The sequence below is a fragment of the Musa acuminata genome, chromosome BXJ3-9 (genome assembly GCF_036884655.1).
Source record: "Musa acuminata AAA Group cultivar baxijiao chromosome BXJ3-9, Cavendish_Baxijiao_AAA, whole genome shotgun sequence".
Classification (NCBI taxonomy): Eukaryota; Viridiplantae; Streptophyta; class Magnoliopsida; order Zingiberales; family Musaceae; genus Musa; species Musa acuminata.
The window spans coordinates 18,427,598-18,451,490 of record NC_088357.1 but is presented as its reverse complement, the minus strand read 5'-3'; positions in this window follow the sequence as shown (position 1 = coordinate 18,451,490).

The window sequence follows — 23,893 nt, the reverse complement described above, 5'->3', positions numbered from 1 at the left end:
TAGAGACCATAGCTTACCTTTTGAATAGAGTTCCAACTAGGTCGGTAGTGTCTATACCATATGACATATGGAAAGGGAAGAAGTCCAATCTTAAGGTTGTTAAGATTTGGGACTGCCCTGCCCACGTTAAAAGACACAACCCCGATAAGTTAGAATCAAGGAAAGAGTGGTACAAGTTCGTGGGATACCCCAAGAAAACTTGTGGGTATTATTTTTTTCATCTCGAGGACCAAAAGGTCTTTGTAGCCAAGAGAGTAGTGTTCCTTGAGAAGGAACACATTCTTGGTGGAGATAGTGGGAGTATGATAGAGTTGAGCGAGGTTGGAGAACCAAGCTCAAGCACCACTCTACACCCCGAGTCTGTTCAGGTACCTAACACACAAGTTTCAACTTTACATAGGTCTGGCAGAGTATCTCATCCTCCTGAGAGATATGTGGGACATATTAGAGGAGAGGATGTTGAGGACATTGATCCTCAAACCTACGATGAGGCTATTATGAGTATAGACTCCGGAAAGTAGCAAGAAGCCATGAATTCTGAGATGGATTCTATATACTCCAACAAGGTTTAGAACCGAGTTGATGCACCCAAAGGTGTTGTACCCATCGGTTGTAAGTGGATCTTTAAGAAAAAAATCGGAGTAAATAGAAAGGTAGAGACCTATAAAGAGACCTATAAAGCAAGGCTAGTGGCTAAGGGGTATCGTCAAAGGCAAGGTATTGACTATGACGAAGCCATCTCACTCGTAGCAATGCTAAAATCCATCCGAATTCTATTGGTTGTAGCAGCACACTATGATTATGAGATCTGGTAGATGGATCTTATACAACCTGAAGGATTTGTGTCTAAGAACTGCCTAGATAAAGTGTGCAGGTTGCTTAGATCTATTTATGGACTAAAGCGAGCTTCCCGAAGTTGGAACATACGATTTGATGAGGCAATCAGATCTTATGACTTCATTAAGAATGAAGATGAGCCTTGTGTGTACAGGAAGATAAGTGGGAGCACTATCATCTTTTTGGTGTTATATGTGGATGACATCTTGATAATTGGGAATAACATAGGAATGTTATCTATAGTAAAGTCTTGGTTATTTAGATACTTCTCTATGAAGGACTTAGGGGAAGCATCCTATATCTTGGGGATTTGGATCTATAGAGACAGATCCAAGAGGATGCTTGACTTGTCCCAGTCCAGGTATATAGAAACCATTGTCAAAAGGTTTGACAAAAAATATTCCAAGAGAGGTCTCATAGCGATTAGACATGGGATATTGCTTTCTAGGAGTATATCCCCAAAGACTCCAGAAGAAAGGCCGAACATGGATATGATACCTTATGCCTCAGCGATAGGGTCTATCATGTATACCATGCTATGTACTAGGCCTAATATAGCGTATGCTCTGAGTGTCACGAGCAGGTTGTTGAATCTCGGATTTTGATGATGAAGTCAATTGTCATTTGTTGTCTAATCTATGTGTTGAGATAAGTGTGCAGGATTAACTACGATGAAAGTTAGACAAGCAGCAGGAGTTGCGCCGGAGTTAAGTTCATGATCACGTTGGGAGTTCGAGAGTTCGACGGAAGTTCGGACGGTCGTCGGAGGTTCTGCGAGAACAGATCCGAGAAGTCCAGAAGCTTACCAAGCGAAGCTCATCGGAACTCGCCAAGTGGATCGTCGCAAAGTCCAGGAGTTTGCCGGAAGTCCGCAGGAGCATCACCGAGGATTCATCGGATGATCGACGGAAGTTCACCGGAAACTCGCCGGAAGAAGCGATTGACGCACCGAAGCAAAGATGCAGAAATTGTCTTAGATTTAATCGTAGTTAGCATGTTGATTAAGTTGGAAAATGGGAGGTGATCCCATTGGCTTAATCTTGGGGCAATTGGGCCCCTGAAAGACTGAAATTGGGCCGAATGGAGCTAACCATTCGGACCCTGATTGCACCAGGAGGTGCAACCGCCCACGCCAGGAGGTGGCACCGCCTGGGCTAAGTCTCCCAGCGAGACTGGGCGGTGCAACCGCCCCAGCCAGGAGGTGGCACCGCCTGAGCTCAGTCTTCGAGCAAGACTGGGCGGTGCAACCTCCCTGACAAAGAGGTGGCACCGCCTGAGCTCGGTCTTCGAGCTCTGGCAGAGAGGTGTAACCGCCTCAGTCAAGAGGTGGCACCGCCTGGGGCTCAGTCTCCGAGCCAGACTCAGGCGGTGCAACTGCCCCTGACAGAGAGGTGCAACCGCCTGGGCTCAGTCTTCGAGCTCTGCTAGGTGGTGCAACCTCTCCAGTCAAGAGGTGCAACCGCCTGATCCCGGAATTCCGGGATTTGATCGTTTTGAGCTCCAAATTTGAATTGGGTTGGGGCCTATAAATACCCCACCCATTCAGCACTGAAAAGATACAGACCTACACCGAAATCTTGATCTTTTCTGTGATTCTAAGAGCTCAAAAGTGTTGTAAAGCCTTTTAGTCTCCTCCTTCTGTTCTTCAAGTTTTGAGTTGTAAAGTGAGGAGAGAAAGGTTTGTAAAGGTTGTCTCCTGAGACTGTCAAAAGGAGAGAAACTGTAAAAGGGCAGTTGGCCTTCACCTATTGAAGGAAGGCCTCTAGTTGACGTCAATGACCTCGTCGGTGGAGGAAGCCAAAAGTGGAGTAGGTCAAGACTGACCGAACCACTCTAAATCTCTAGTTTGCGTTTATTTTGAGCACTTTATCATTACTGCAAACCTCCTTCATAACTACTGCTCTGCGCTTTTACGAACAAGTTCTAAGTGCTGTTCTTTCCGAATCTGCATTCAGACGTAAATCGGTGTTTTCGTACATTACAGTTTACATTTACGTTTTGATTCTGCAAAACTGTCTTCTGCGCCTTCACGAACAAGTTTCTAAGTGCTGATCTGTCCGAATCTGCTTTCAGACGTAAACCAGTGTTTTCGTACGATATTTACATTGCAGTTTACGTTTACGCCTTGATTCTGCAAAACTGTCTTCTGTGCTTTTACGAACAAGTTTCTAAGTTCAGATCCCTTTGAAACTGCGTCTAGACGTAAAATTGCGTTTAGACGTAAAACTGCCCAAACTGTGTTTAGACGTTTTAGACGTAAACTGAGTTTAGACGTAAATCTGCGTTTAGACGTAAATCTACGTTTAGACGTAAATCTGCGTTTAGATGTAAAACTGCGTTTAGACGCAAACTACGTTTAAACGTAAAACTGCGTTTTAGACGTAAACTGAGTTTAGACGTAAATCTGCGTTTAGACGTAAATCTGCGTTTAGACGTAAATCTGCATTTAGACGCAAAACTGCATTTAGATGCAAACTGCATTTAAACGTAAATTATGTTTAGACGTAAACTGCGTTTACAAGTAAAACTGCGCTTAATCTTAAGTAATCTTAAAATCGGCTTTTACATCGAAATCGTTTTTATCGAACGAACGCAGCTTTCATTTTTAATCGCTGAAAGATTTCCGCTGCACTAATTCACCCCCCCTCTTAGTGCTCTCGATCCTAACAATTGGTATCAGAGCAAGGTTAACTCTCTAACGGATTAAAACCCAAGAGAAATGGCATACGCCGGAAACCAAGAGGGGCATTCTATTACGCGTCCACCCATGTTCAATGGGACGGACTACACCTACTAGAAGACCCGAATGAGGATCTTTCTTATTTCTATGGATTTTGAATTGTGGAATCTTGTCGAAAACGGATTTTCGAAGTCTTCTCTTCCAATGATCGATTGGAATGATTTAGAGAAGAAGGCTTTCGCTCTTAATGCAAAGGCTATGAATGCCTTATTTTGTGCACTTGATAAAAACGAGTTTAATCCTGTTTCAACTTGTGAAACTGCATTTGATATTTGGCACACACTCGAAGTGACCCATGAAGGCACAAGTAGAGTAAAAGAGTCAAAAATCAATTTGCTGTTACATTCTTTCGAACTTTTCCGGATGAAACCGAGTGAAACCATTGGCGACATGTTTACCCGTTTCACGGATGTCGTCAACGGTCTAAAAGGACTCGGAAAGAGCTTTTCAGATTTTGAGCTTGTTAATAAGATACTAAGATCCCTTCCTAAGAGTTGGGATCCTAAAGTCATGGCTATTCAAGAGGCAAAAGATCTACGAAATTTCCCTCTTGAAGAATTAATCGGGTCATTAATGACCTACGAAATGACTTGTAAAGCTCATGAAGAGCAAGAAGACATCCTTCCAAAGAACAGAAAGGATATGGCACTCAAAACTTCTGAAGATCACTTGAGAGAAAACTCAAGTGATGAGGACTGTGACGATGACTTGGCACTTCTAACTAGAAAATTTAAAAAATTCATTAAAAGAAACAAGTTTAAGAATGATACTAAAAATAAACTTGAACCCAAGAAAGATCAAGTTATTTGCTATGAGTGCAAAAAGCCGGGACACTACAAGAGTGATTGTCCCCAAGCCAAAAAGAGAACAACAAAGAAGAAGGTGCTCAAAACAACATGGGATGATTCGAGCGCATCTGAGGAAGAGGAGTCCAACACCGAGCAAGTTGCTCATTACGCCTTAATGGCTATCGGAGAGGAGGTAACGAATTCATTAAATGCTTATTTATCTTTCGATGAATTATTAAATGCTTTCAATGACTTATTTGACGAATGCAAGAGTATCAGTAGAAAATATAAATTGCTGAAAAAGGTGCATGATAGTCTTACTTGTGAGTTTGACAAGTTAAAAGTTGAACATCATGATAGTTTAAATTCATGTATCAAATGTCATGATTTAGAAACTTTCCAAAAAGAAAACATGCTACTCAAGGACACCTGAAGAAATTCGAGGTTGGTAGCAAGTCATTGAACATGATCCTTGCAAACAAGGGTCACGTTCCAAAAAGAGGTGGAATTGGATTTGTGAGAAGTCCTCACCTAAATCCAACCACTTTTATAAAAGGCTCCATCTTACATGTTCAACACCAAGCAAAATGTAACTTCTGTTGTAAATTTGGACACAAGACACATTGTTGTCCATTCAAGAAAATAAGTCCAAACAAATTGATTTGGGTTCCTAAAGGAACCATGACAAATTCTATGCAATATGATAAGAAGTGTAGATCTATTTGTGAGGCACCCAAAAGCAAATGGGTACCTAAAAATTATCCTTTCTTATAGAAACCCACACCATCCCAAGCTAGGAGCAAGAGATGGTACCTTGATAGTGGATGCTCAAGGCATATGACCGGAGATCCATCCCAATTCTCTAAGCTCACTAGCATAGATGAAGGCTATGTTACCTTCGGAGACAACAACAAGGGTAAAATCATTGGCAAAGGAACCATAGGTAATAAATCTAACTTCTTTATTGAAGATGTTTTGTTAGTTGATGGTTTAAAACATAACCTCTTGAGCATTAGTCAATTATGTGATAAAGGATACATTGTCAAATTCGAATCCAATGCTTGTATCATTGAAAAACCCCATAAAAACATGTCTATGATTGCATTAAAACAAAATAACGTATACACTATTGACATCAATGATTTGTGTAATGAAATGTGTTTTTCAGTTTTAAATGAGGATGCTTGGCTATGGCATAGAAGATTAGGTCATGCTAGCATGAAACTAATCACTCAAATATCATCTAAAGAACTTGTAAGAGGAATTCCTCATATCAAGTTCATCAAAGATAATGTATGTGATGCTTGCCAATTAGGTAAACAGATTAAGAGTAGTTTCAAGACTAAAAATCAAATAAGTACCTCTAGGCCCTTACAATTGATCCATATGGACTTGTTCGGACCAATCTCTTCATCAAGTCTAGGAGGTAGCAAATATGCCTTTGTCATTGTTGATGACTATAGCAGATATACATGGACCTACTTCTTAAAACAAAAAAATGAATGCTTTAGATATTTTACCAAGTTCTGTAAACTTGTTCAAAATGAGAAGGGTTCTATGATTTCGTCAATAAGAAGCGATCATGGTGGAGAATTTCAAAACCACGATTTCCAAGAATTCTGTGAACTCAATGGATATAACCATAATTTCTCTACTCCAAGAAATCCTCAACAAAATGGGGTAGTAGAAAGAAAAAATTGAAATCTACAAGAAATGGCAAGAACCATGTTGAATGAACACAGCCTACCCAAATACTTTTGGGCCGAAGCTGTAAACACTGCATGTTATATTTTGAATAGAGTACTAGTAAGACCCTTACTCACCAAAACTCCTTATGAGTTATGGAATAACAAAAAACCCAATGTTTCATATTTTAAAGTTTTTGGGTGTAAGTGTTTTATCTTAAATGAAAAGGATAACTTAGGAAAATTTGATGCTAAATCCGATGAAGGAATCTTTCTTGGTTATTCTTCGGTTTCTAAAGCTTTTCGTATCTTCAATAAAAGAACTTTAATTATTGAAGAATCCATTCATGTTGTTTTTAATGAGATTTCCGAAATTAAGAAAAATGATCTTGATGATGATGTTAATTTTAATTCCTTAAATTTAAATGAAACCCCTTCTCCAACTAGCAACTTGGATGCATCCACTTCCGAAACATCCTTACCCAAGGATTGGAAGTATGTAGATGCTCATCCTAAGGAGCTAATATTAGGAGACACATCAAAGGGGGTTCAAACACGATCTTCTTTTAAAAATTTTTGTGCCAACGCCACCTTTCTCTCCCAAATTGAACCCAAATGTGTTGATGAAGCCATGAAAGATGATTCATGGATTATCGCAATGCAAGATGAATTGAATCAATTTGAGAGAAATGAGGTGTGGACGCTTGTTCCTAGGCCAAATGACCATTTAGTAATTGGTACTAAATGGGTTTTCAGAAACAAGCAAGATGAAAATGGTATCGTGGTTAGAAATAAGGCTAGATTAGTGGCCAAAGGTTTCAACCAAGAAGAAGGTATCGATTACGAAGAAACCTTCGCACCTGTGGCTCGATTGGAAGCCATAAGGATGCTCCTTGCCTACGCTAGTAGTAATAATTTTAAGTTATTTCAAATGGATGTTAAAAGTGCTTTTTTAAATGGCTTTATTTCCGAAGAAGTTTATGTTGAACAACCTCCTGGATTTGAAAATAATAGCCTCCCTAATCATGTGTTTAGATTAACTAAAGCTCTCTATGGTTTAAAACAAGCCCCAAGGGCTTGGTATGAGAGACTTAGTTCTTTTCTTATCAAAAATAACTTTACAAAAGGCAAGGTTGATACTACATTATTTATCAAGAATTTTGAATATAATTTTCTCATTGTTCAGATTTATGTTGATGATATTATCTTTGGCTCTACAAATGAATCTCTTTGTGAATCTTTTGCTAAAACTATGAGTCTTGAATTCGAAATGAGCTTAATGGGAGAATTAACATTCTTCTTAGGTTTACAAATTAAACAACTAACCAATGGCATCTTTATTAGTCAAACTAAATATGCCATGAATTTATTAAAAAGGTTTAATATGAACAACTCAAAGGCTAGTAACACTCCTATGAGCACCTCCACTAAGTTAGAAATTGATGAAAGTGGAGAAAGCTTTGATCAAAAAACTTATAGGGGTATGATAGGAAGTTTACTTTACCTCACTACAACCAGACCAGACATCATGTTCAGTGTAGGACTTTGTGCTAGATTTCAATCAAACCCTAAGATATCTCATCTCAAAGCAGTTAAAAGAATATTTAGATATCTTAATGGTACCACAAATCTAGGATTATGGTACCCAAAATCAGAGAATTTTGAGTTAATTGCTTATGCTGATGCAGACTTTGCTGGCTATAGATTAGATAGAAAAAGCACATCAGGATCATGTCAATTCTTAGGACATGCCCTTGTTTCCTGGTCATCAAAGAAACAAAACTCGGTTGCACTATCAACAACCGAAGCTGAATATATTGCAGCAAGTGCATGCTGTGCACAAGTTGTATGGATGAAAAACACTTTAGAAGATTACAAAGTTAATCTTAAAGATATTCCCATTAAATGTGATAACACGAGTGCAATTTGCTTAACCAAGAATCCTGTACAACACTCAAGAACAAAACATATTGATATTAGACATCACTTTATACGAGATCATGTCACTAATCATGACGTAACCATAGAGTTCATTGATACTAAACATCAACTAGCTGACATTTTTACAAAACCTCTAAGTGAAGAACAATTTGATTTCATTAGAAGAGAATTAGGAATGTTGATATGTCCGAATAGATAAACTTGCTAAAATTATTTTTCGGACTATATTGAATTATCAAATCACTTGATTGCCATGTTTCTATGTGAAAATCTGCAACAAAATCTTGTCCGAATGCTTCTTATTTATTCGAATGTTATAAAACAGATTTTCTCGTACACTTTCATGAATAAATTTGATGAAGTGATGTGTATGTATTCCATCCTGCAAAATCTTTACGTATATAACAAAAAGGGGAAGAAGTATTTAAAGCAATCTATGTAAAATTCCTCTATAAGCTTGCTAATATTATTTTCCTGGTATCATAATTACTATGCTTTTTGTTGATGACAAAGGGGGAGAAATATATGAATTGATAAACACTGCTATGATTATGCCATCCTTGCATCACCAAGAAATATATGAACATGTGCTAAAGTTTGCATTATGCCCTGAGTTGATATCTTATCATGTGAAGAAAATGCAAAACTTGCTAGAATATTTCAAATGTGTGCATCATGTAATAGTGCTTCACAACTTTATATAATAATGTTCAAACTACATGATGAATAGTTACAAACACAATCATACAAACTTGATGATGTATGTCAAGCCTTGACTTCATCTTTGAAGAGATACATCATGAGTATCATGATGGGAGTATTGATAAGTTTAACTGATCTAACTTATCAATACGTCACTTGAATTCTTGGGTCTTGAATTCAAGGTTGACTTATCTCAACTATGGCATATAGATAGGGGGAGTTAAGGATAACTCCATTATCAATTGATTGTCATCATCAAAAAGGGGGAGATTGTTGAATCTCGGATTTTGATGATGAAGTCAATTGTCATTTGTTGTCTAATCTATGTGTTGAGATAAGTGTGCAGGATTAACTACGATGAAAGTTAGACAAGCAGCAGGAGTTGCGCCGGAGTCAAGTTCATGATCACGTTGGGAGTTCGAGAGTTCGACGGAAGTTCGGACGGTCGTCGGAGGTTCTGCGAGAACAGATCCGAGAAGTCCAGAAGCTTGCCAAGCGAAGCTCGTCGGAACTCGCCAAGTGGATCGTCGGAAAGTCCAGGAGTTTGCCGAAAGTCCGCAGGAGCATCACCGAGGGTTCATCGGATGATCGACGGAAGTTCACCGAAAACTCGCCGGAAGAAGTGATTGACGCACCGAAGCAAAGCTGCAGAAATTGTCTTAGATTTAATCGTAGTTAGCACGTTGATTAAGTTGGAAAATGGGAGGTGATCCCATTGGCTTAATCTTGGGGCAATTGGGCCCCTGAAAGACTGAAATTGGGCCAAATGGAGCTAACCATTCGGACCCTGATTGCACCAGGAGGTGCAACCGCCCAGGCTAGGAGGTGGCACCACCTGGGCTAAGTCTCCCAGCGAGACTGGGCGGTGCAATCGCCCCAGCCAGGAGGTGGCACCGCCTGAGCTCAGTCTTCGAGCAAGACTGGGCGGTGCAACCTCCCTGACAGAGAGGTGGCACCGCTTGAGCTCGGTCTTCGAGCTCTGGCAGAGAGGTGTAACCGCCTCAGTCAAGAGGTGGCACCGCCTGGGGCTCAGTCTCTGAGCCAGACTCAGGCGGTGCAACTGCCCCTGATAGAGAGGTGCAACCGCCTAGGCTCAGTCTTCGAGCTCTGCTAGGCGGTGCAACCTCTCCAGTCAAGAGGTGCAACCGCCTGATCCCGGAATTCCGGGATTTGATCGTTTTGAGCTCCAAATTTGAATTGGGTTGAGGCCTATAATTACCCCACCCATTCAGCACTGAAAAGATACAGACCTACACCGAAATCTTGATCTTTTCTGTGATTCTAAGAGCTCAAAAGTGTTGTAAAGCCTTTAAGTCTCCTCCTTCTGTTCTTCAAGTTTTGAGTTGTAAAGTGAGGAGAGAAAGGTCTGTAAAGGTTGTCTCCTGAGACTGTCAAAAGGAGAGAAACTGTAAAAGGGCAGTTGGCCTTCGCCTATGAAGGAAGGCCTCTAGTTGACGTCGATGGAGGAAGCCAAAAGTGGAGTAGGTCAAGACTGACCGAACCACTCTAAATCTCTGGTTTGCGTTTATTTTGAGCACTTTATCATTACTGCAAACCTCCTTCATAACTACTGCTCTTTGCGCTTTTACGAACAAGTTCTAAGTGCTGTTCTTTCCGAATCTGCATTCAAACGTAAATCGGTGTTTTCGTACATTACAGTTTACGTTTACGTTTTGATTCTGCAAAACTATCTTCTGCACCTTCACGAACAAGTTTCTAAGTGCTGATCTGTCCGAATCTGCTTTCAGACGTAAACCAGTGTTTTCGTACGATATTTACATTGCAGTTTACGTTTACGCCTTGATTCTGCAAAACTGTCTTCTGCGCTTTTGCGAACGAGTTTCTAAGTTCAGATCCCTTTGAAACTGCGTCTAGATGTAAAATTGCGTTTAGACGTAAAACTGCCCAAACTGTGTTTAGACGTTTTAGACGTAAACTGAGTTTAGACGTAAATCTGCGTTTAGACGTAAATCTACGTTTAGACGTAAATCTGCGTTTAGACGCAAACTACATTTAAACGTAAAACTGCGTTTTAGACGTAAACTGAGTTTAGACGTAAATCTGCGTTTAGACGTAAATCTGCGTTTAGACGTAAATCTGCGTTTAGTCGCAAAACTACGTTTAGACGCAAACTGCATTTAAACGTAAATTGTGTTTAGACGTAAACTACGTTTAGAAGTAAAACTGCGCTTAATATTAAGTAATCTTAAAATCGGCTTTTACATCGAAATCGTTTTTATCGAACGAACGCAGCTTTCATTTTTAATCGCTGAAAGATTTCCGCTGCACTAATTCACCCCCCCTCTTAGTGCTCTCGATCCTAACACAGGTATCAAGTGGATCTAGACTTAGAGCATTGGAAAGCAGTAAAGTGTATCCTTAAGTACTTTAGAAGGACTAAGGATATTTTACTAGTATATGGAGGTAGTAGCCTCAGGTTTGAAGGCTACATGGACTCAAGTTTTTAGTTTGATGTCGATAATAGCAAGTTGAATTCGGGGTATATGTACAACTTAAATGGAGGAGCAGTATGCTGGAAGAGTTCCAAGCAAGATACTACTGCTGACTCGACCACAGAGGCAGAGTACATTGCTGTAGTAGATGCAGCAAAGGAGGGAGTATGGGTGAAAAAGTTCATCACAGATCTGAGAGTCGTGCCAGGTAGTGAGGGGTCGATTTCCTTATATCGCGACAACAACGGGGCGATTGCTCAAGCGAAGGAACCTAGGTCTCATCAGAAATCTAAGCATGCTCTGAGGAGATTCCACCTGATCAGAGAGATCGTAACCCGAGGAGATGTAGCAGTGGAAAGAGTTCTATCCGAAGATAACATTGCAGATCCACTAACAAAGTCGTTATCTCAGATTATCTTTGAGCGTCATAGGAGTCTGATGGGGATCAGACACAAATAATTGGTTTTAAGTCAAGTGGGAGATTGCTAGTCATAGGTGTCAAGCAAGCCAATCACGTGAGTGATGGCATGTGTGACTTGACAGGAATCTTTTTGCTTATTATATTTTGGTATTTATCACTTTATATTAACTGTTGTATATATGCATGTATATATTGTGATGTCCTTGGATCTGTGCAATCGGAATCGGATCGTGATGAGATCACGATAATGAGATTGATTCCCCTTTAAACACATATCCTAAATAATCTTGGTCATAGGTTACTTGAGAGGGACATCAAGATAACCAGACAGACTGGTATGCTCTATACTCGTCCATATGATGGATGTAGCTAGTCTCATAGCTACTCGTGTGGGGACACTAGGGATACAATATAGGTGCTTATTGGAGAATGAGTTCACTTATTGATCCGTTTACAGAATGTTGGATGGTTGATGATACCTTATTGTCAAACAGTGATTCCGTAGTCCTAGTGGTGTATCTGGTCCTTAAACTTGAGACACCAAAGATGTCCTGTATGAGTGCTCGACTCTTTGATTCCAATCTTATAGGTTTGGATGTCCCAGATGTAGTACAACTGGTCATTGGGAGTAGCAGTCGACCTTACAAGGGCTATTGAGTGTCGATAGAGGATTATCCACTCTCGACATCATGAGAGAAATATCTCATGTGTTCTTGCTCAAACAAATCCTTGGCCAGGGTCATTCTGATTGAGAGAGAAAGAGTTCTCTAGGAGAATTCGATTAGAGCGAGACTCGAGTAGAAACCATATAGGTCTGACAGTACCATGCCTGATATACAGTCTTTAGAATATTGGATAGATGAGGGATTATAGGTATACGGTAATTGGGGACAGACAGGTCCAATGGATTGGATTCCCCTGTATCGTTTGGGGACTACGGTGTAGTGGCCTAGTACGTCCGTAGTCAATGAGTCGAGTGAATTATTATAGAGATAATAATTCACTGAGTCAAAAGGAGTTCTGACAGGTATAACTCATGGCCAACTTGATATTGGGCATAGAGGGTCACACACATATGGTAGGTGTTGCGATGAGTAGGGGTTCAGATATGAGATATCCGTCGGAGCCCCTGTCTTATTGGATATCCAATAAGCCCTTGAATTATTGGATCCTATGGATGAGATCCAATAAAAGCCCATAAGAGATTATTGGATAGAGATCCACTAATCTAAGAAGCTTGAGTAGTTGGATGTAGATCCAATACCCAATAGGGGAGGATCTATTAGGGTTTAACAAATGACCTCTATAAATAGGAGGGATTCAATGGTTCATAGACTAGAATCTTTGCTTGCCTCTCTTATTCTCCTCCCCCTCTTCACCTTCGAGCAGGCCTGGAGTTTTGAGGAGCGTCGTCGTAGCCCTGTTGTGTGGATCACCACTAGAGAGGAGAACGCTTGACCTCCTTCACCCTCTCCTAGAGATCTGCAAGGAAACAGGGATATACAATCTCCCTAGGTAACTCAATCTATTCTATACACAGTTTGTTTCGTCGATTTTTTGTGCATCAATCTTCGCACGACAACGAACATCTTTTTGGGAAATTAGAGATTTTATTTTCTTGTTCTTCCGCTATGCATATGATGTCGCCCCCAAGATTTCCCAATAATAATTGCCCAAGCTATACTTGAAACAAATCAGTCCAACCTACTAGTCATAGGTACCCTGCAAGCCAATCACGTGAGTGATGACACATATGACTTGACATACAATTTTTATGCTTGTTATTATTATTTGGTATTTTATCACTTTATATTGTTTGTTACTTGAATATATTGTGATGGCCATGGATCTGTACAATGGGAATCTGATCGTGATGAGATCATGATAATGAGACCGATTTGCTTTTAAACACAAATCCTAAATAATCCTAGTCATAGGTTATTCGAGAGGGACATCGAGATAATCAGACGAACTGGTGTGTTGTAAACCCGTCCATATGATGGATGCCACTAGTCTCATAGCTGCTCGTGTGGGGACACTAGAGATATAGTACAAGTGCTCATTGGAGAATGAGTTCACTAATTGATCCGCTTACGGAATGCTGGATGGTTGATGATGCCTTATTATTAGACAATAATTCTATAGTCCTAGTAGTGTATCTGGTCCTTAGACTTAAGATATCAAGGATATCCTGTATGAGTACTCCACTCCTTGATACCAGACTTACAGGTCTGGAGGTTCTAGATCTAGTATAACCGGTCATCGGGAGTGGTAACTAACCTTACGAGAACTATTGAGTATCAATAGAGGATCATCCGCTCTCGGTGTCATAAGAGGAATATCCCATATATTCTTGCTCGGACAAATCCCTGGCCAAGGTTATTCGGATTGAGAGAGAAAGAGTTCTCTAAGAGAATTTTGATTAGAGCGAGATTTGAGTAGAAACCGTATGAGTCTGACAGCACCATGCCCGAAATATAGTCTTTGGGATATTAGATGGCTGAGGGACTATAGGTATATGATAATTGAGGATAGATAGGTCCAATGGATTAGATTTCCCTGTATCGTTTGGAGACTGTGGCTTAGTGGCCTAGTACGTTCGTAGTCGATGAGTCGAGTGAATTATTATGAAGATAATAATTCACTGAGTTAGAAGGAGTTCTGATAGATATGTCTCACGACCAGCTCGATATTGGGCCTAGAGAGTCACACACATATAGTAGGCATTGCGATAAGTAGAGGTTCGGAAATAAGATATCTGTCGGAGCCCCTATCTTATTGGATATCCAATAAGCCCCTGAATTATTGGATCCTATGGATGAGATCCAATAAGAGCCAATAAGTGATTATTGGATAGAGATCCACTAATCTAAGAGGCTTGGGTAGTTAGATGGAGATCCAATACCCAATAGGGCATGATCCATTAGGGTTAAGTTGACAGGGGACCTCTATAAATAGGAGGGAACCAATGGTTCATAAGCTAGAGCCTTTTTGGGTTGCCTCTCCTATTCTCCTCCTTTTCTCCTTCTTAGATAGCATGCTTGGAGTTTTGAGGAGCATCATCCCAACCCTACTATGTGGTTCATCGCTAGAGAGGAGGGCAATTGACTTCCTTCATCCTCTCCTACAGATATGTAGGGATTCAGGGATATATGACTCCCTAGGTAACACAATCTTTCATATACACAGTTTTAAGTTTCATAGTTTTTGCACATTAATCTTCGCACAGTGATGAACACATCTTTGGGAAATTATGGATTTTATTTTTTATGTTCTTTCGTTGCGTATGTGATGTCACCCCCAAATTTCACAATAGCAGTATAAGAGCCAGGTTGCTCATGCGAAAGATTGGTTTTGAACTCCGTATGTTGTGTTTTGGAGAAACTTTTGATGTCAAAATTGTTGACGCAAAAGCGAGAAAGGGCAGCAACTATTACGGACATAGTGCCTGCAGTGGCGTTGGCCCATGGGTTGGCGCCCCGTAGGGGTGGCCGCCGCCTATAGCAATGCTCGCAAGGGCAACCGCTCGCATGGGCGGCGGCTACGAGTGTTGCGTCCGTGAGAAGTGCTGGCCGTAGGCGCGGTGCCTACAAGCACAACGCCACCCGTAGGGGCGATCGTTTCTTGTAGGGGGGCGGCGCCTGCGGACACAAGGCCCGCAGGGGCAACGTCGTCGACGGGTAGAAGTGCCCGCCGTGGGGTGGCAGCAGCCACATCAATCAAGGGGAGGAGAAGGGTTAGGGCATGTTTTGGGCCAAAAAAAAGATAATTTTACCCCGTGAATTTAAGAAATTTTAGTTCTGCCCTCTTGTCTAAATTATGAAAATACCCCTCATAATTCAAAAAGTTCCTTACATATCCTTGATTTTAGAAAATTTTAATTAATTATAATATTTAATTATTATTATTATTATTATCTAATAGTCCTACATGATGATGATGTGTACATGTGATATATGATATGTGGACGGATAATCATGGACCGTGTGATGTGTGGGTGCTTGTGATTATTATTATAGAGGCTTGCGAGTCTCAAATTTATTTCTTATTTATTGTTAGGCTTATGTGTCTGTAATTAAGTTATAATTACATAAGAAGGCACAGCAGGAGCGTAGAAGCGATTGCAGAACCCACGAGGCCAAGACGGACGATCGCAAAGCATGAAGATATGTCGAGATATTGATAGAACCGATGATGATGAGATGGATGATCATTGGGCATGGAGATGTATCATTGCATATCAAGCTCACTAGCTTGAGCTTGATCATATTAGGATGTGGTCTATGATTATCTGGTGTGATTGCTCATATGATGTGTGATTGATTATACACCTACTAGATATGTATATATATTTACGTGCAATGTACATATATATTAAATATGAATGTGTGTGATATATTATATTAGGAGACTGAATCAAAATCCCCTCTCTCGATAATATTAAGTCGATAAACGTGAGGCAATTAGATTAACCCACGTGGCCTTCCATCATTATAAGTATGGACCGATTCCCGACATAGGTTGAGTTGGTTGAGTCCCTCGAGTCTCACCTATGTTATGATTCGTTATCTTGCCAATGTTATAGAGATGTCACCGGTAACCTAATGACTTGGTATGCTTGGTCAAGTCTCTCGAGGGTATATCAAAACCGGTAACGATGGTGTTGACTTAACCAAACATCATGGTTGGTCGAGTCCCTCGAGACCATAATGATTCAAAGGTCGAATAGGATGGGAATCATAAGGAGTTGTGATTGGAAAGGGTTGCCTACCTTTTGGGCTTAGTGTGAATGGTTGAGTCCCTCGAGGTTACACTAAGATGCTGATTGGATCTCGATCCCCACTAGAAGTCTGCTGGAGACTTCTATTTCACGTACTAAGGGTGTCACATGAGTCACTAGTAAAATAGTGAGAGCAGATTAAGATATAAGTCCATATCTTGATTATTTATTTTCTAAGGGTGTCGTGTGACTTGCTAAAAAAATAGTGGGAGTAGATTAAGATACAAGTCCATATCTTATTTATTTTCCTACAAAATCTACATGTTATTTATTTCTACCGCATCTTTATTTTCTTAAAATATCGCTTTTAAATCCCTTACGTGGCATACTTGATATCAGTCGCCTCACTAGTCCGTATTATACGGATTAGCTCTGTAACATGAGAATTATTGTCATGGTAAAGAAAATAGCATACGTCCTTGATATAGTGATGCCTACGCCCGAGGAAGGAGCAAACAAGATTGAGATTACTCGCTACGTGAAGTACATAGATGACTTCCACTCTTGCTCAGTGTTACATATTGGGCTCCATGATTCCTGAGTTACAAAGGCAACATGAAAACATCAATGCTAGACCCATTCTCCTAGATGTCTGCAAATTGTTTGAGGAACAAAGAAGGACTCAGTGATATGAGATATCCAAGAGCCTCTTCTGTGCTAGGATGACAGAGGGGACATTGATACAGAACCATTTCTTAAAGATGATTGAGTGGATAGAGAAACTCACTGGTCTAGGAAAGGTCCTAGAGGATAACCTGTATGTGGATCTTGTGTTTCAGTCCCTATCAGATTTCTTTTCACAGTTCATAATGAATTTTAATATAAATAAGCTTGAGGTGACTCTCTCTGATCTCCTCAATATATTGAGGGAGGCAGAGAGCACTATCAAGAAAGAGAAGCTAGTTCTCTTTACTAATGAGAACAAAAAAAAATGAAAGTAGAAAATTCCCATAAGAAGGGCAAGGGCAAGGGTAAACCGGGTAAAGCAATGGTTGCTAAGAAAGACCTCGCAAAAGACAAAGGCCAATGCTTCCACTACGGCAAACATGGGTACTAAAGGAGGAACTACAAAGAGTACCTTGTAAAGAGAGTGAAACAAAAGCTTGGAGAAGCTTCAGGTACATTCATGATTAGTCTCCATTTGTCGTACTCTTGTGATAACACATGAGTATTGGATACCAGTAGTGTTTATCATATTTGTAATTCATTGTAGGTTTTGGCAAGACCTAGGAGATTGGGGAGAGGCAAGATGGACCTCAAGATGGGCAATAGAGCAAAAGTTGCTATAGTAGCTGTTGGCGAGGTCGCCTTACATCTTCCTGGTGGAGCTATTATTACATTGGATGCATGCTTTTTTGTTCCTCCTATTATCAAAAACATTATTTCTATTTCATGTTTAACAGTTTGTGGATATAAATTAGTTTTTGAGAACAATGGTTATTCGATATTATTAGATGATGAGATCATCATGAGAGGAAAATTGTATAATAGTTTGTTTATACTAAACACTGCTCCATATATCATGAATATAAGTGTGTCCAAGAGGAAATGATATGAGGTGAATAGTTTATACTTATGGCATTGTAGGCTAGGTCACATCCATGAGGGAAGTGACCAACTCTCCATTCGACTGTGAGTCATATGCAACTTGCGAGCCTTACCTTCATAGAAAACTGACCAACTCTCCATTTAGCGGAACTAGAGAGAGAGCCACTAAGCTATTGGAACTCATATATAGTGATATATGTGGACCCATATCAACTCATGCCATAGGTGGTTACTCCTAATTTATTACTTTTACTGATGATTTCTCAAGGTTTGGACATGTGTACTTGATGGAGTACAAGTCCGAGGCCTTTAAAAAATTCAAAGAGTATAAGAATGAAGTGGAGAACCAGACTGGAAAGAGTATTAAGACTCTTTGATTAGATTGAGGAGGTAAATACTTGTGAACAGAGTTCACCCAGTTCCTCAAGTACCATGAGATTCTATCCCATTGGAAACCTCCTTATACACCTCACCTCAATGGTGTATCTGAAAGGAGGAATCGTACATTGTTAGAATTTGTGCGATCCATGATGAGTTTTGCTAACCTACCCATCTCATTCTAGAGATATGCTCTAGAGACCGCAGCTTACCTTCTGAATAGAGTTTCAACTAAATCGGTACTGTCTACACCATATGAGAAATGGATAAGGAAAAAGCCCAATCTTAAGATTATTAAGATTTGGGGTTGTCCTGCCCATGTTAAAAGACACAACCCTAATAAGTTGGAATTGAGAACGGAGTAGTGCAAGTTCGTGGGATACCCCAATGAAACTTGTGGGTATTATTTCTATCATCCCGAGAACCAAAAGGTCTTTGTAGCTAAGAGAGTGATGTTTCTTGAGAAGGAACACATTCTTAGCGAAGACAGCTGGAGCATGATAGAGTTGAGCGAGGTTGGAGAACCTAGCTCAAGCATCACTCCACCGTCGAGTTTGTTTAGGTACCTAGTGTTGAATCTCAGATTTTGATGATGAAATCAATTGTAAATTGTTTGATCTAATCTATATGTTGAGAAAAGTGTATATGATTAACTACGATAGTAGTAAGACAAAAAGTAAGTGTTGTGCTAGAGTCAAGATCGAGATCTTGTTGAGAGTTCAAGAGTTCGTCGGAAGTCTGGACGTTCGTCGGAAGTTCTACCGAAACCAACTAAGAAGTCCAGGAGCTTGCTAAAGAAGCTCATTGGAACTCACCAAGAAGATTGTCATAAAGTTCAGGAGCTTGCCGGGAGTCCGCTGGAACATTGCCGGTAGTTCGTCGGAAGTTCGTCGGAAGATCGCCGGAAGCTCGCTGGAAGAGCAATTTGTTAAGATCGGAGCAGCACTAAGAGGGGGGGGTGAATTAGTGCAGCATATTAAAACTCATAAATTTGAAAATGATTTCATAAATGCGTAGAGATTTCGATTCGATAATGAATAACTTGGTGAAAGTAACTCGAGTAAAGTGATAAGATAAAAACCAAAAACTTGCTGCTATGTAAATAACGGTTTAAGAAAGGTAAACACTCTCACATTCAAGGAACACACCAATTTAAAGTGGTTTGGTCAAAATGACCTACATCCACTTGTGAAGCCTTCTTTGATGAGGCTCCCAACTTCCACTAGCAAATCATTTTAAAGGGGAAGGACAAATACCCCTCTTACAACCTTTTAAAAGTGGTTCACACTCTTACAGATTTTCAAAGAGAAAGAGGGAGGTGAACACTTAAGCTATTGAAAACAAGACTTGCTAAAGACTTTGTTAAGGCTTTATCTCAATCTCTAACTTCTCAATCTTTATAACCGACAACATCGAGTTTCCTTCTGGCGAGCTTTCCGGCAATCTTCCAACGGACTTTCGATACACCCTCGGATTTCTTCCGACGAACTCCTAGCGGGCTCCTGATCTTGTGGCGAGTTCAGCGAGTAGCCGAGCCTTCTCGGTGATCTTCGCAAACCTCCGACGATCTCTTCGGCGGACTTCCAAAAACTCCGACAAGTCCCCGATTTCCTTTCGGTTGGTTCCGGCAGCATCTCCGACGAATCTTCGAACTCTCGAACACCCATCGAACTTGACTCCAGTAGACTTACTTTATGTCTTCAAGCTATCATAATTAATCCTGCACATATAAAACAAAACTTCGATCGAGACAATTAATCCTAAGCAATTAATCAAGTTATCCAGCATGTCATTGGTCCCTCGATGCTTCATCCGATTCGTTGGTACATCGTCCTCTCTTGCGACCTATTGCCCAATCGGCCAGTTGACTCTACAACTTCGATATCCTTGGTGCAATACCCGCTCTTCTTGGCCCAATGCCCGAATCCATGGCCCGAAACCTTCTGTCGATACGTCGACCGATCCACCGGCCCGACATCCAATCTTCTGACATGTTCCTCCAGCACAATGTGATTTTCCTGCTTTAATTATCTCATCCTGATCGAAGCATTCTGCGTCATTCAAAGCGCAGATTAAATCATAAACACATATCAAGTAGTTTCATCATCAAAATACGAGATTCAACATAATTGACGTACCAAAACAAGAATGCTTTGTCAATTGTATTAATTATTGTAATTAGTCTATAAATTAAGTTAGGATTGAGAGGTAATCCTACTAATTTAGTTAAGGGCCAATTGGGCCCTTAACAGGGTTAAATTGGGTTGGATTGAACAGCCAATTCAGCACCTGAAATCATGGCCAGTGGTGGCACCGCTTGGGAGACCCAGTCTCCTAGGTGGTCTGGGCGGTGGTACTGTTGGCAGTTAATACTACTAGCGGTGGTACTGCCCCTGTCAGGCAGTGGTACCACCAGAGCTCGGTCTCCAAGCTCTGTTAGGTGGTCGTACCACCCAGATTGGGTGGTGGGACTGCCCAGTATCAGTGGCAGGTAATAGTATTGTCAGTACCCCAGAAAACTAGGATCAGTCACTTTGTGGCTCCAAGTTTAAAGTCATTGGAGTCTATAAATACCCCACCATTTTCTGAATGAAAGGGCACGAAATTATTGGCATAATCTTGAGTCTTTGAAGTGTTCAAGTGTTGTAAAAGTGCTAGAGTACTCATCTCTTTCTAAGTGTTGAGATCATTCAAGAGAGGTGTTGTCACGCCCCCCGAATTATCACATTCAGGAGGTGTGACCCTATCTAAAATCAATAATATGATAATTCATCATCAATTCAATCCAGGATCTAATCTAACAATTTGAGGAAACTAAGAATCATTCAAAATTGATATTCACAATTCATAAACCTATACGTTACATAAATCATAATCCACTTCACTCAGAGATTCACAAAATCTAAAGGCAACTCAACTAAACATCAACCACAACACAAATCCATAATCGTAGAAATATATACAATCACAAAAAGATAATTATTTACCATGAGTTCTTATCCTTATACAACTTAAACGTATCATTCCATAAACATGAGCGGTCCTTTAAACTTTTACAACACATAAGTATCAACATATCCTTAACATTACATCAGTAGTAAAGTATACTATACAACAAAAAAACCTATCATCCAACAAAAATTAGCTCAAAAATCTTCTAACCTTTTACTACTTCAACCCAATTCTAGCTTTTTAGTGCGTGACAAACTATCCTGAAAAATTTATATAGCAACGGGGTGAGCATAAAGAGCTCAGCAAGCGACTAACGTATCCATGACGATAGGAGAAGTTCAAGCAGGCTTAGTATCAAGATAACAAAAGCAAAAATATAAGTGTTTATTTGGAATCATCTCATTAGATATAAAAAATTACAAAGGGTTACCTCATTCGAAAATAGGCATTAGACATAACAATAGGAGAAAGGAAATTGGAGCATTTCATTGGCAAAAGAAACATTTAGGCATGTATCAAATGACACATAAAGCATTTAGGAGCATATCAAAGGTGTAAGAGTGTTTGGGAGCATAACAATGACATACGAAACACTTCAAAGTATAACAAGTGAACCGAATAATAAATACAAGCTTGAATGTCATTTTTTATGTAGTATGCATTCTATTTTTTTTTTATCCAAAACATAAATATAAACTCATAAGCAAAGCTTTGGATATCATATCAAAAACATAGAGGGCGCTGTGGGACCACATACATAATGTGATTCATCCATTTCTGGATGACCACCAAGCATAAGTCTCCCACGTTTGGGAGCTCCATCCACCCACGTTTGGGTGAAGTCAATGGGGCCGGCAGAGCAATCGCGGGCTCTAAGCATAACTCCCTTCACCATTTCTGGCAAAGGTTCACAATATCCCATAAGACACCAGAGTACAAAAGGGTAGTATGAACAATAACATTGGCACATATCAGAAGCACATGCAAAACAACGGAGATATGCATGTGCCTTTATCAAACAAGGAAATGCAAACAAAGCATTACATAATAAATTTCAGACATATAACAATTTCAGGATGAACAATATAAGAATTTCAAAGGACTAATATAAAGCTCAATTGAAAAATAATTTAGCAGAAATCAAATTTCCAATAGGATAAAAATTAAATAGGCAAAACCCAACAAAGTTTTCAATTCTGATAAAATTTGAATGGTACATTTCCTGAATTGTTTGAGTAACCAAGCATGCTCCAATTCACTAAAAATGGGTGTCATTGGAAAGTTGTATCAATCTATTTTTAGATGAACTAAAAACAGGAAGCTACAACAAATAGAGTAAAGGAAAGTTAGAATTGATCATCTATGTTTTGTAGAATTGATAGGATTAATTAAAATAGATGTTTCAGAAAGCAAACATACTTGAAAATTTCAATATTATATGTCAAAAGAAAGATATGTGAATGTAGTTTCCAAAGAACTAAGCTTTGTATAATTTAGAATTTTCACTAGAGAGTTATGAGCAATTTAGTAATAGAAGGTCAGAATTAATCATCTCTGTTTTGTAGAATTGATAGAATCAATTTAAATAGATTTTTCAAAAGGCAAACATACTTCAAAATTTCTATATTATATGTCAAAAGAAAGATATGCGAATCTATTTTCCTTAGAACTAATTTTTCATAATTCAGAATTTTTACTAGAGAGTTATGAGTAATTCGTTAATAGAAGGTCAGAATTGATCATCTCTATTTTGCAGAATTGATAGAATCAATTTAAATAGATGTTTCAGAAGGAAAACAAACTTCAAAATTTCCAAATTAGGTGTCAAAAGAAATATATATGAATCTAGTTTTCAAAGAACTAAGTTTAACATAATTCAGAATTTTCACCAGAGTTATGAGCAATTTAGTAATAGAAGGTCAGAATTCATAGTATTTGTTTTACCAAATACATGAGGTCTTTTCATTCAATTGTTTGGATAGATAAATTTACTCTAAATCTTTCAATTTTTTGTCAAATAAAATCTCTATAAGTCTCATTTCGTATGAAAGAGGTTTTTCCTCAATCCAAAATTGGTGCAAAATGTTATGGTCACACGAGTACTGAAAGGTCAAAATCTGAAAAATTTCAGATTCAACATTTGATGTATAAACGGCATAGATATCTTACATGCAGCCACAATCTCCCAATTTTCTCAAAATCAAGGTGAAAACAAGGATCAAAATTTAACTCTAGGGTGGGTTAGAACACTTGCCTTAAAAAGTTTTGATTTCCAAATGTGGTGGATTTGATGCAAAGCCTTACGCCAAGATAAAACTTCTTCTTCTTCAATTCTTTCTCTTTCTCTTCTCCTTCAATTCCTTCTCCTCTTCTCAAGTTACGTTGGCTGCAAAGTTTCCCTCAATTATGCCTTAAATTACTTAAGTTTGACTCATGCTAAAATAGTGAGGTGGCAAGCATGCATAGAGGTTTAGGTGTCATCTTAAGAATAAATGTAAGTGGCTCATCCTTGCTAATTTCACATGTCCTCCATTTTATTTTTTTTTATTTTTTTTATTTTTAGTATGAATCTTTTACAAATCACCTTCAATTAGTGAGATTCACATTTTGGTCCCTCATAATATTTTCAATATATATAAAAAATATTTAGTGCTAAAGAACTATTTTA